This window comes from Thermobia domestica, chromosome 2, assembly GCF_964235325.1.
Source record: "Thermobia domestica chromosome 2, izTheDome1.hap1.1, whole genome shotgun sequence".
Classification (NCBI taxonomy): Eukaryota; Metazoa; Arthropoda; class Insecta; order Zygentoma; family Lepismatidae; genus Thermobia; species Thermobia domestica.
In genome coordinates this window covers 125,398,932-125,412,518 of record NC_137455.1, presented here as the reverse complement: position 1 = coordinate 125,412,518, position 13,587 = coordinate 125,398,932, and positions in this window count along the sequence as shown.

Below are 13,587 nucleotides of genomic sequence, written 5' to 3'. Positions count from 1 at the left end.
CATAGTACCCACAATCCGCTTCTGCAGGTAGTATTTGATAAGAGAGGGGGAAATAACCTACATTGTTCAGCTCCTTTCTGGTCTTCATTTACAGGAGTATGATTACTGTGTCATAATTCTTGTTGCCTTCAATTCTATCTTCCGACCTCATTTGGCTACTGTTTGGGATCTCATTTTCCAACAGCATATCACTTGTAATTATTCCACCAGGTGAATCAGCGTATGTAGCTGATATACGCCTTCTACTCTTATCTGCTAGGTCTCCGGACCAAAGCCTTATCCACCACGTGTGGAGCATGATGAAATGGCATCTGACTAGCAACGGACTTTGAAAACAACAATCTCCCAAGATAGACATAGCTTACAGCACCTGACCAGCTACACGTCCGAATAGTTGTATGGAAGTTTGGGACAGTTACAACTTCTATCAAAACGAATACTGTAACGTACCTTGTGAGGTGTTCAGAATGTGCTTTGTATGTAATTTTGGGAACAGCACACATATATATATATGTGTGTGTGTGTGTGTGTGTAATTGTTTAGCTAATGAAATCTTAATTCTCTGTAAGAAATCTTGTGACGATTACAAATTCCGAATATTTATTTTTTTTTACTCTCCTATATTCTTTAACCCTTTTAAATTATGATGACACAACACCTGTGCTATGGCGTCGACCTTCGGAATTTGCTTTATAAGTCTCTAGTAAAGCTTTTTAGACCTTTTTTTTTTTTTTTTTTTTTTGCATTCATTCAAATATGGAAGCATCATAGAACATATTTTATGGGCATTTTGCGGTCTCGCGTGCTCTGTCTGGGGGCTGTGACGTCACAAACATGGACGATGGGTTTTAAAAAAGGGTATATTTGAGAAGTTTTTTTCAAAAAATCTCTGACACATTACTATTTACCCTAGAATCATGGTTTGTACCTCGTTAGTTTCATTATAAGACAGGCTTTTAAAATCTACAACTCAAATTTCCCTATCGTGTACCAGAAGCGGGAAAATCTTGTCCAAAGCGAAAAAGGGGATTTTTTAAAGAAAAATCCCATTTTCCCATTTTTCTCTTCACAGGTACACGATAGCGAAATTTGAGTGGTACCATTTGAAAGGCTGCCTTACGCTGAAGAAAATGAGGTATGACTTATGTTCCTAGAGTCAACAGACGAGTGTCAAAAAATCTCGATTTCTTTATTTTTTCATTTTTTATACATTTTTTGTCAATTACTTTAGTAAAGTATTTACAGTATTATCACTATTTATTCTAAAGTCATGATACGTACCTAGTTTTCTTTGGCATGAACCAATCTTTCAAACGAAATAACTCGCATGTCTCTAGCGTGTACCATAATGGAGAAAATTTTCGAAAAAGGGAAATTTTTGTCAAAAAATCCCTTTTTTCCCGATTTTAGGCCCCTCTGGCCGGCCCCTGTGTCAACCCACAGAGCCCCAAAAAATCTCAAGCATACTACATACTATGTGTAATAACTGTACGAAGTTCCAATGTTATATCTTGAAAAATAGGGAGAGAAAAATATTGCCCCATGTGCAAACAGTACCAGCTTTTCCCTATGTGAGCACATGCGAATAGTACCGTTTAAAAGGCCGTTGTTTGCCAAACAAAACGGTGTATCAATCATGTCTCTACGATAATTAGCGATGAGTCATGAAACTTTTATATAAAAATGGTTATCCATTGCTCACATAGGGGAAAGCTGATACTGTTTGCACATGGGGCAATATTTTTTCGCCTTGATGTTTCAAGATATAACATTGAAACTTCGTACAGTTATTACACATAGTATGTAGTATGTTTAAGATTTTTGGGGGCTCTGTGGGTTGACACAGGGGCCGGCCATAGGGGCCCAAAATCGGGGAAAAGGAGATTTTCTGACAAAATTTTCCCTTTTTCGCGAATTTCCTCCACTATGGTACATGCTAGAGATATGCGAGTAGTACCGTTTCAAAGACTGGTTCATGGCAAAGAGAACGAGGTACAATTCATGTTCCCACAATGAACAGTCTTGATGATGATGATGATAGTATAGAAATTCACTAAAAAGGTATTATCAAGGGAAAATATGTAAATCGGCTTTAGCATGAAAACTATTCATTCCAGGGCTACTCTTTGTATCTCATTCTCTTCACCATAAAGCAAAGTTTCTTTTAGTAGCATTCGGATGATCGTATCCTATACCAAAGGGGAGATATTTGCGTTAAAAAAGGGATTTAGAAAAAGAAAATCCCTTTTTCCCACTTTGAGTGGAAATTTCCCGCACTTGTTACTTTAGGGAAATTTTACGGACGCAGTTGGAAACATTGCTTTACTAGAAACAAAACGGTGTATGAACCATGATCCTGCAATAAATAGTCTTGACGCAATAGATGATTGAGTGAAAGTCTACAAAATACCTGAAAAAAGCCATAATATAAAAAGGGTTTTAAAAAACTAAACAAATATATAATCTACTTACCATTCTTCATTTTGCATTACCTTCAACTTGTCCATTAGCATCGCAATTTCTTTTCGATTCTTGTTTACTTCGTTAACTTTTTAATTCCGAAAATAAAGTTCAATCTTTTCAGAGTTCAATCTTTTTGCCATACAATCAACGTATTCTTTTCATCATCTTAGGCTCCATATCACTTGTAGAAGACTCATTCCCATCCTTAGTTTATATACTGTCATAGTAGTTATTACTTGCTACCTTTTTATTACCATTGAATTTACCTCCATATACATTAATCAAATCTATATATCCTTCCTCTTGTGGCCTTTACGTCTATTATATATTCTCTATCATTTTAGCTTTCCTTTCTTATTTCACAGTTCACCTTTCTACACATTATTTTAGTTCAACTTTGTTTCTAGTGTATTTTCCTGGTTTTCCAAAGTATCTTCTATAACCCATACTTCTTAGCTGCACTACTTTCACAATATACGTTTCATTTCTACCATTACACGTAGAAGTGGGAAGCTTCCAATTGGTACGCTGATACGATAAACAACAAGTTTAATGACGAGTTTGAGATTCGGTAGTTAATGCGACATTTCCATTCTTATTATGTTTAGTGTAACGTAATTTACTATACTATACTTTCTCTCAGATTACATACTCTTCTTCGAAATTTCTAACAAATCTGCACTTGCTTCCCATTTTTTCACTTTTCAATACATAATTTTCTGCTTTCTACTTTCCTTGCTATATATATGTTTCAGTGAAATTTCACCTCAATTTGCAAAAAATTATGATCCGACAAATTTCGCTTTTTTTCTGACTATTGACATTCAGTATCTTTGTCAAACTCATAACATAGCAAATATATGTTTTAATACTATCCATCAATTGTAATCTTTCTTTGCCTCTCTTGTTTTACTTCCATTATACTACGGCACTCAGAAGACAAGAACTCCTTCTCAGAAAATAGGTTTCATATAATTACATATACAATGTTATACTATTACTTAACAGCAGATGTAGCATTCATGTGTTCCTCCTATTCTTAATTTCTCCCATATACGTATTTCCAGCCGTCACCTACTTCCTATTCTACACAAAATTTTAGGAGGGACTCGTCCTCCTGCTCTCCCCAACAGAAATACCCGCGCTAAAAGCTATTGGATAAAACTAAAGGTGTCAGTCAAATATGTTATGTGAGGTATTAAGTCAAATGGCTTGGAGCAAGAATTCCGAAAATATAGGATTCATATATACTATAAGGAAAAAGAAATATATATATAAATAAATGATTTTAAAAATCAGAAACCTATATATCTCTTGAATACGTTTGAGAGAATCTTGTTTTTCGATCGTGCTTTTTGATACAATTAATCATTTTGTTCTAGATTTTCTCTGTGGGAAGAGTGACAATCCTTACTATTTACGAAGAGGCAAAAAAAAGCTATTCCAAATATCAACAATTTATTTCTATGTTTAAGTTTCTGTCGTTTCAGCAGAGGGCAACTGTTAGGAAATGACATTGACCACAACACCAGCCTACCGAGCTATAGGGAGTACTGTGCATTAGCATAGATTGTTCAAGTGAAACCTTTCGTTCCCTCAGCTTCCCGTTCGTTTTTCAAGCTATGAGAAAACAACAGAAATTTAGGTCAACTGTAGTATGTATTTATGTATCACAGGCTTTATTATCTATCTTTCTTCCCAGCCTGAACTCTTTAATCCCTTCTTATTGTGCACCTATTGCGTGCCAAATTTCAAATTACTTTCTAGTTTCAAGCTTTAGTTTCATTTGAAACATGACATTTCACAATTTCATTATGAAAACAAAATACGTCTTACGTACCTGCTAATTTCTTCGATATTTTTGAGTACGTGGTCGGAGAAATGAAGACCTTCATTGTCCGGAGCCCCTGATATAAAATCTGAAAACGCGTCGGTTTTTTTTTTTTTTTTCGTTGGATTCAAGTACGAAAGACGGAAAATTGGCTTTAACCACATCCCTGTAAAATACAATTATAAAAAAACTCAATTATACTTTTTTGGCAATTTATGACTTCTAATCTAACCTAATTTAATTTATAGTCCAGTGATAATGATATTGACCACTTACAAGAGGTATGATCTGTTACGTGTTGTTGAAAGAAGTGACGTCGGAAAGGGATCAACTTTGCTTAGTTCTGTATATCAAACAAGTAAAAGTGTTTGAAGTGAAATCATATATGGTACCTACCTAATTCATATAGGATTGTGGATTCAAATAATCCTTAATATAAATGTTTGTTGCCCTGGTTCTTTCTCCATTAAGATTGCTCCAAATGTAATTGACATCTAATGATATCACATTCTGGAAATATCTCCCTGATAGCTATGGAAGCTGCACATTCGAAGTCTACATAGAAGATCACAAATTTATTCTAGTTCCTAAACTTCTTATAATTTTTCACATTGCAAAATTTTCCATCTGACAACATTGCTTCTTTTTTTTTTTTTTTGTGCACAAGCCTATACATTATGACACCTTGTCAGCGGATTATCAGATAAAACTGATAAAACCGGAATAGTGTGCAAAATTCGATTGCAACCAAGAACACAACCCATCGAATACAAATAAAAAGTACGGTTCAAATTCCACTCTTGCAGTGCGTAGCAGTTATACAAGAACGCAAAGGACTAGCACTAGAGATGCAAGGGCTCGGAAAAAAACACGGTTTCTTCTGCTTCGCTTTTTTGCTAGGGAAATTTTGGGCTTTTTTCAAAATTTTGCTTTAAATTGATAAAGCAGACTTTGTTTCGCTTCTTTACAGCACAAAAACTCATTTAATTAATGGTTGATGTAGGTAATAATATAAAACCTAAAATAAACCATGAATTTCCATATTTTTTTTAAAATTCTTAACATATTTACATTATGAATTCCTAAGGATTAACCAATAGATGTAATAATTTTTTAACCTCTTATACACAAAAGTAAGTACTTTTATTTCAAAAAATGATACACAAATAACTATCAAAATTGTATGTAGTATTTTTACTTCAAAATATCACACACCCTCTTTTTGAAACAAAATAAAATAAAACATGAGAGAAATACATTTATATGATAATCTTAAAGGCTGCACATCAAGAGCTTGGTTTCGGGTGGTTCTGCACATTCTTGAAACCTTTAAGTTTTAACTTTCATATACATTATATGAATATTTCGAACAAATTTTTCATTCATTGATCACATACGTAATAATCTGTTACCGCCTATCAGGTGCTTCGGATCTGCAAAATCGGTAAAATTCCGAATTCTATAATGCACTGATTGTTCCTTAAGCTTGTTTAGAATCGGGCAAGTACCGAATTTTTTGTTCATGGATCATATGCATAATAGACCGTTCATCTGATCGTGTGGTTTCCTAGGCTTATAACCACCATCACGGTTTACCCAGTCCTGAAGGTTTCTGAATTTTTAACTACAGGAATTCAACTTTTTTGTTAAAAAAAACTATTACATTTAAGAAGAGTGGAAAGAATCAATCACTGTTTCAATTCACAAGAAAAGCGACAAAACTTATTGTAATAATTAGCGAGCCATTTCTCTTAACATTATATTAACAAGATTGATTCCATACGCAGATGAAATTATTGGAGATTATCAGTGGGATTTAGGGAAATCGATCAACTATCGACCAGATATTTACTATTCGATAAATCCTCGAAAAGAAATGGGAATATATTACTCAGTACATCAGCTGTTTATTGATTTTAAAAAGATCTACGACTCGGATAGAAGGGAACATTGTACAATTCTTACAGAATTCGGAATAGTTAGATTAATTAAAATGTGTTTAAATGAATCCCAGAATAAAGTACGAGCAGAAAAATTCCTGTCCATGAGCTTCAACGTCGAGAATGGTCTGAAACAAGGAGATGCGTTATCGCAATTATTATTCAGCATTGTTCCGGAATACGATATAAGGAAAATTCAAGATAGCAAACAGGGCCTAGAGCTGAATGGTATTCACCAGGTTATGGTGTATGCTAATGATGTAAATTTAATAGAGCATGATAGGAAAAAAACGAAATGAAATGCATAGGCCTTACCAGGCTTGTAGCGACATTGGTCAGAAGTAAATGCAGAGAAAACTAAATACATGGAAATCCCACCGGGATCGTAATACGGCAAATTGTGGATGCATTAAAATATCAATACTTTCGACAAAGTGGATACTTTCAAATATCTAGGATCAATATTACCAGACCAAAATCATATCCACAAAGAAATTAAATATCGACTGAAATCAGGAAATTCGTGTTATTATTCAGTTCAAAATATTTTGTCGTCGCAAATTCTGTCGAGTAATTTAAGGCTTAAAATATATAAAACGATAATCGTGCCTGTTGTTCTGTATGGTTGTGAAACATTGTCGCTTGCGATGAGGGAAGAGCGCAGACTGAAAGTATTTGAAAATAAAATCCTGAGACGAATATTCGGACACAAGAACAGGAATGGGGGGAAACTTCATAACGAAGAACTCCATAATTTATACGGTTTACTAAACATCGTTACGGTCATCAAGTCTAGGAGGCTCAGATGGGCAGGTCATGCAGTTAGAATGGAAGAAGGTAGGAACGCTTTCAAAGTTTTAACTAGAAATCCAATCGGAAAACGTCCATTAGGAAAACCTAGGGGCAAATGGGAGGACAATATTAAGATGGATCTCGCAGAAATAGGATTACAAAGTAAAAACAGGATCCAGTTGGCTAAGGATGGAACTCAGTGGAGAGCTTTGTGAACTCGGCATTGAACCTTCGGATTCCATAAGCCATAGAGAGAGAATATATTTAAGTTAAGCACAACTACACAACAACCATGAGTGAGTGGTTAGTTTTTGCACTTCTATCGGGAAGTCCGGGACTCAACCCCGAATTCGAGCATTTTGACAAAAGTTTTTCTTAATTCCATCTGTGAATGTAAAGATAGTTCGTGTACTGTGAATCCTGGCCGACTTCCTTTATCGTTTTTAAATCGTTGTTATTACTAATTACCAGCAGTGACGGATATGCGAAGGGGGTTAGGGTGGGGATGTCTTACAGATTGAAGCCTGTACCCAGAAATTGCGGAATTTCTAAAACAATCTAAATATTTATTATGCCTTTACTCATAAACTTCAAGCTCTCCTCAAATAAAAATTAGGTATTTTTAGAAAAACTAAACATTAATATGGAAAAACCCTCCCAAAATACTTTTCTAAATCCGCCACTGATTATCAGAATAAAATGGTCTTCAAGGTTGTATCCAAAAGATTATTGCTGGATTCAAATAAAACGAAATATTAGTTATGCCTATACTGATAAACTTCAAGCTCCTCCCAAATAAAAATTAGGAAATTTAAGAAAAACCAAACATTAAGCAGAGAAACACCTTCCAAAATACTTTTCTGAATCCGCTACTGATTATTTCTATAAAACTGTATTCAAGGTTGTATCCGGAAGATTATTGCTAAATCATTACACAGCTACAGCATAACAAAAATGTGGAAGTACGCTTTGACAGATATACTGACAAACGTACGCTCTGACGGATATATGGAAAAACATAATTTTAACTTGTGCTAGGAGCTAGAGTAGGCCTACTAATCTCTAGGAAATGAAACACGGATGACTAAAAGGAAATGACGTAGAGAAGAAAAAAATGTCGATAACTCAGAAGTTAAAATAAAGTTAAATATCCTCTACAATTGCCCTCAAATACTACGTACTGCATGTTTACATTAATTCATAAAACATATGCTCCATCCATCATGAGGGTGAATTCCAGAGCGAAATATGGTATTTAGGTTATGAAATCTTATTTAACTTTAGAGTATACTATAAGAAAGCTACTCAAATAGAAAAATCATGAAAATTAAAAAAGCCAAGATTTCCAAAATTCTCGTGTTTTTTTTTCAAAAAAGCCGGCTTTTTATGTACAAAAAAAACCATCGATTCAAAAAAGCCGGCTTTTTTGCATCTCTAACTAGCACGCTATCATATACACTGTGGCTAGTGTTGATTTCTGATTTTTTTTAAAAAAAAAATGAAAACAATTTGTCTGTAAAAGAACACTGAAAGAATATACGATCATGACACTAATGAAAATTGTCCATGTTTGGATACAATTTCTAATTGCCTTTTTATACTGAATCCAATGAAACTATTTTTAAGGTTATCCGCCCAGATCGTCACGAGAAAAATGACTTCAAATTTGGGGTCATTGAAGTCAGAGATGTGCGTCTACGCGTAAAAAACGATAGTTTACGTTTACGTGTCAACTATGCGTAGACAATGTAAACAACGTAGACTATGTAGAATATGTCAACAACACGTACGGTAATTTAATATGGCGTCGTGTACAATAAAGGAGCTTTCTTTTGTCGTTACCTTGCGAAATTGCGTACAAAATAAAATGCCTAGACCAGCGAATAGTAACTTTCGAATACTTAGTTTCGTCTTGATGAAGGAAAATGAAAAATATTATGCATTTTTTAAAATATGCAAGAAAAAATTGGCAAATACAGCAGATTCAAGACTGAAAGCCCACAGGTGAGAATTAGTTTTGTAAATTTCATTATAAAAGCAATGTTCGAAATGGAAAATCTAAGGAAATGGTATGTGCAGAGCAGAGTAAACATACAAATTAGATAATTCCCTCTACTTTTTATATGTTAGTCGTTTCCCTAATCTTTCGCTGTACCGAAGCAAAACAACTGAATGAGGAAATATGAACAAACGAGCAACGAAATTCTTCCTTACATTTGATAGTGGTTGTCTACATAGTCTACAGGAAAAGGTGTAATGTAGATTACGTATAGATTACAGTAGACAATCGCGTAGACGTAAAATTATAGTTTACGGCACATCACTGATTGAAGTACCGCTTATACCAATAGTCAATGTGCCCATGCTTCTATTCATTTCTAATTGCGATTGTTATACCAATTTGAGGATGCTAAATCCAATTGAGCTATTTTAAAAAGTATTTGCCAGTGGAGCCACAAGAAAAATGACTTCATAATTGAAATATCTATCTTTGTTTTATTGATCATGAGGAAGAAATTCATTAAATATGTCGTACTACAAATCATATACTTACTTAGCACATATACAATATCATTACTTAATCATATACAGACATTTTTTTTTACTAAAAAGTATTTTTGAAAAATAGTATAAATAATGCTATTAGAAATGTATCCGAGCGTTGGCACTTTTACTATGGCATGAGCAGTATTTCAAACAATACAACTTTAAGATAACTTTTCTCATGACACTATGGACGGGGGAGTTTAAAAATAGATTTTTTTTTTTAGGTTCAACGTCCTGAAATTTGTACATAAAGTGAATTAGAAATATATTCAAAGGTAGACACTTTTACTCTTTGCATAAGCAGTACTTGGAAGAATCCAACTTTAAGGTTGTTTTTTGTGACACCAGTGACAGATAAGTTATAAAATAGTTTCTTTGAATTCAACGTCCTCCAATTAATATAAAAAAGCACAATTAGAAATGTATCCAAGCCTGGGCACTATTTATTAATGCTATGGACTTATTTCCTTTGATACAGTATTTAAACTTCGAAGTATTGAGTAGTTATTTTCATTACTGTGTCTGTGGGAAGACTCGTCCTCCTTCGGTAGACTTTCCTTTTCCAAATGACATGAAAACTCCCTTTACACAACACATGTAGAGTCTTGCTTTTAAAAAATGTCAACCTTATTTCAATCTTAATGTTTTCTACTCACAAACATCCTAATAGTATTTTATTGAGACTTACAAAGAAGGTAGAAAGAGATAAAATAATCCTTTGTATAGCAGAAACTTTTCTCTGAATGAGAATAGAGAGCTTTTCAAAGTGGAATAGGTGACCAGTCTTTTTCTTACATGACTATACTTGTGCAAGTAAATCAGTAATAAAATATACACAATCTTTAACATACAGAAACTTTTTGGACACAGCTGAATGCATTTCCAACGACACATTATTTTATGATAAATGAAGTTTTAATGAGAAAATATGTGGAGGAGGATGAGTCTGTAACACCCAATATATTAATTAATCTATATTGCTGGAAAGTGGCAGGTAACATCAGTTGATCGATCCTAATTTAATGGATTATTCCATTTCAAAAATGTGTGTTGTTAGTATAATACTATTTTAATGTTATTATTGTTGTACAATTATAATTGGAAACCGGGAATATATCCATTGTCTCTCGTTATACTAATAAAATACATTATAAAATTATATCGGACTTCTATCAATTAAAAAGTTTGTGAGTTGAAACAAAGAGATATGAAATGTTTCACTTTGGATCGCTGATCACTTCAATCTGCAAATTAAAATTAAAATTTGTATTAATAACCACATTTGAAGTTCAATTGTAGTTTATAGCAGTGATGTTGTTATAGGGGGAGGGGCTGGGATACACTGCTTACTCTAAAAGTCTCATGTGCCTCCCAAAAATGGTTTTTGATTTATCCATTAATCATTCGTTCTCATAAGTATAATTAACTTATTATTATTATTATTATTATTATTATTATTATTATTATTATTATTATTATTATTATTATTATTATTATGATTATTATTATTACATCATCATTAGAAACGTTTAGGGACAATTGTTAGAGTACTTTCTCTGTTTACTGTGCATAGCTGGATCCAGTCGTCGATTGTGAGTTTGTTTCGATGGATCTTGAGATGGTAATATTTGTAACATCAATTTACATTTACAATTCATCCCATCCACATTTGATCCCTTCCTGAAAATGTATAGAACCTGAGGACATACAACCTAGCTGTACCCTGGAATGCATAATGAACTAACATTGTGTTGTGGTGAAGAGGTAAAGAAAGTTATTATTGCAAAATTAAATTCAGCTTACAGCTCATGGAACAAGTGATATTAGTATTAATGAACAGCTTAATATATGCTGCCTGCTATTAAATGCAAGTGACTTGATAACCAGTATGATGTTTTACATTTCAAATGTCATATTTTTTTTTCATTTGATATATCTTTAAATAAAAATAGGTTCTCCTTTTTCAGCAGGTTTTATAATAAGATCACAGATCTCTCTATTGTTAGTTTATTTCTGTAGAGTGGAGAACTGATAAATAGTTGCGACTAGTTTTTTTTTTTTTTTTTTTAATTATCAGGAAAATATTATTCTGGTTTTAAGTATATCCAATAAAATGTTTCATTGCGAATAAGACTTGTCAGTGCTTATATATACAGTATATGCGTATGTGTAATCCATTAAAGTATAAGAATTTTTCGCCTTGATTGAAATCTATTACTTTCAAGGAGGGTAAAATAAAATAGACAAACACTAGGCTTATAATAAATCGATCACATGCAATACACAATTTTTTGCTAATTAGAATGTATTAGCAGAATGCCCGTCGTACGATTATAGCCTTTAAGCTAAGGGAGACGGATAATTAAGGCAAGCGAATGATGATGGAAGAATCGATGGAATGAGAATGTTGGAGGAAACGGTTGTATCCCGATAAAAACTCACCTTTCTGTGTTTACGGTGAGTTTGAAACTTGTATATGAACTTGAAATATACTGCATCCTTATACAATATCGAGATTATGAAGAACGTATCAAAACACAGGCTTGAATCCTGTGAGGTTTGTGGGTTCACAGATCATTATGCAATATTAGCGCTAACATTATGGGCCATTTCTCACCACATTATTCTACCTTCGAGAAAGCCACACACATTAATTATAGGACCACGCCATCCGCTCAGGCCTATATGATTCAGAATTTGATCCCTAATAAGAGTGAGAAACCAGAATAAAAGCAAATAGTAGTTCACATTCCACTGTAAACGATAGATTCAATATTATGTAACTTCAGTGCTGAAAAGGGTCATTAAACCCCAATAAATCAAAAAGGGAAGAATAAATCAATAATTAAAGAAAAACTAGAAAATAGAAATTGTGATTTTGTTCAAAATAAAGTATTGACTATACTAGCCATCATTTCGTATTACATCTGGAAATTAATACATGTATTAGAAGCATGAATATTTAAAACATCTCATCATATTTGAATAGCTGTACCCCCAAATTTTGTTGACACTTGGTAAAAATACGTGTCTTTTTCTCATAGGGACAAACGATAATGGCAAATAGGGAAGCTAGTTCGATTGACTTTCTGCTACTCCGAAATCCGGAATATGAAGAACTATGTTTAGGCGAAGGGTTTTATTTACAAAGATCATCAGTAGCATTCGACTGGAAAATCCTAAGCCATAATAACCAGACAACGAACTCGAACCCGGGACCTCTTAATTTAGAAGCAAGAATTCTATCTACTAGCATATTCAAGCTCATATATGTATAAGCTCATCTTCAGACTAAATGGTTGCTCTTAAGTGTTAGATCGATCCCAAGTAGGAAGGAACTCACTAATTTCGGACCCAGATTCGATTATAAATCCATATCCAAATTGAGCAGTGTTGAAAAGTAATGGGAAACATCATTCAATGAACTCAGCTCTAAGATGGGAAGTTACCTACAGCTTCTGTACACTGTACATTTAATACATTCAACAATAGATCTATGTAATTTTGGATGTTAGGCCTATACCATCAAGCTGAGAGCTAACTGAAAATATTCGCAAATCCGAATCAGAGAAAAAATGAAGCAGTGAGAGTTTCAACTATTCAGTAGATATGAATGCAATTGAAGTACTGTTAAATGAAACACCAGAAATTTTGGATGCCGAAACACACAGAAAATAATTTTTGGCACAATAGATTCTATCATTATCTAAAAGTCAAGAGCAAATACGTATTTGAGGCTTGCAAAATATTTTATGGTTGTAAGAACAATACAGAAGAGGAAGAGGAGCGACCGTGTTCTGTCACCATCAATTACTGTGGCTTTTGATGCAAGTAAAGTTCAAAGGTCACATGCGTACATAATGCTTCACAAATAGGTGTGGATGCACATGTTAACATTACTCATTAACAGCAGAACACGAAAAAATATAGAGTCATATATTATACGCTTTCCATCAACCTTGGTCTATAAGAATTATAAAAGTACAATATATTTCAATATCAGTTTTATAGTAT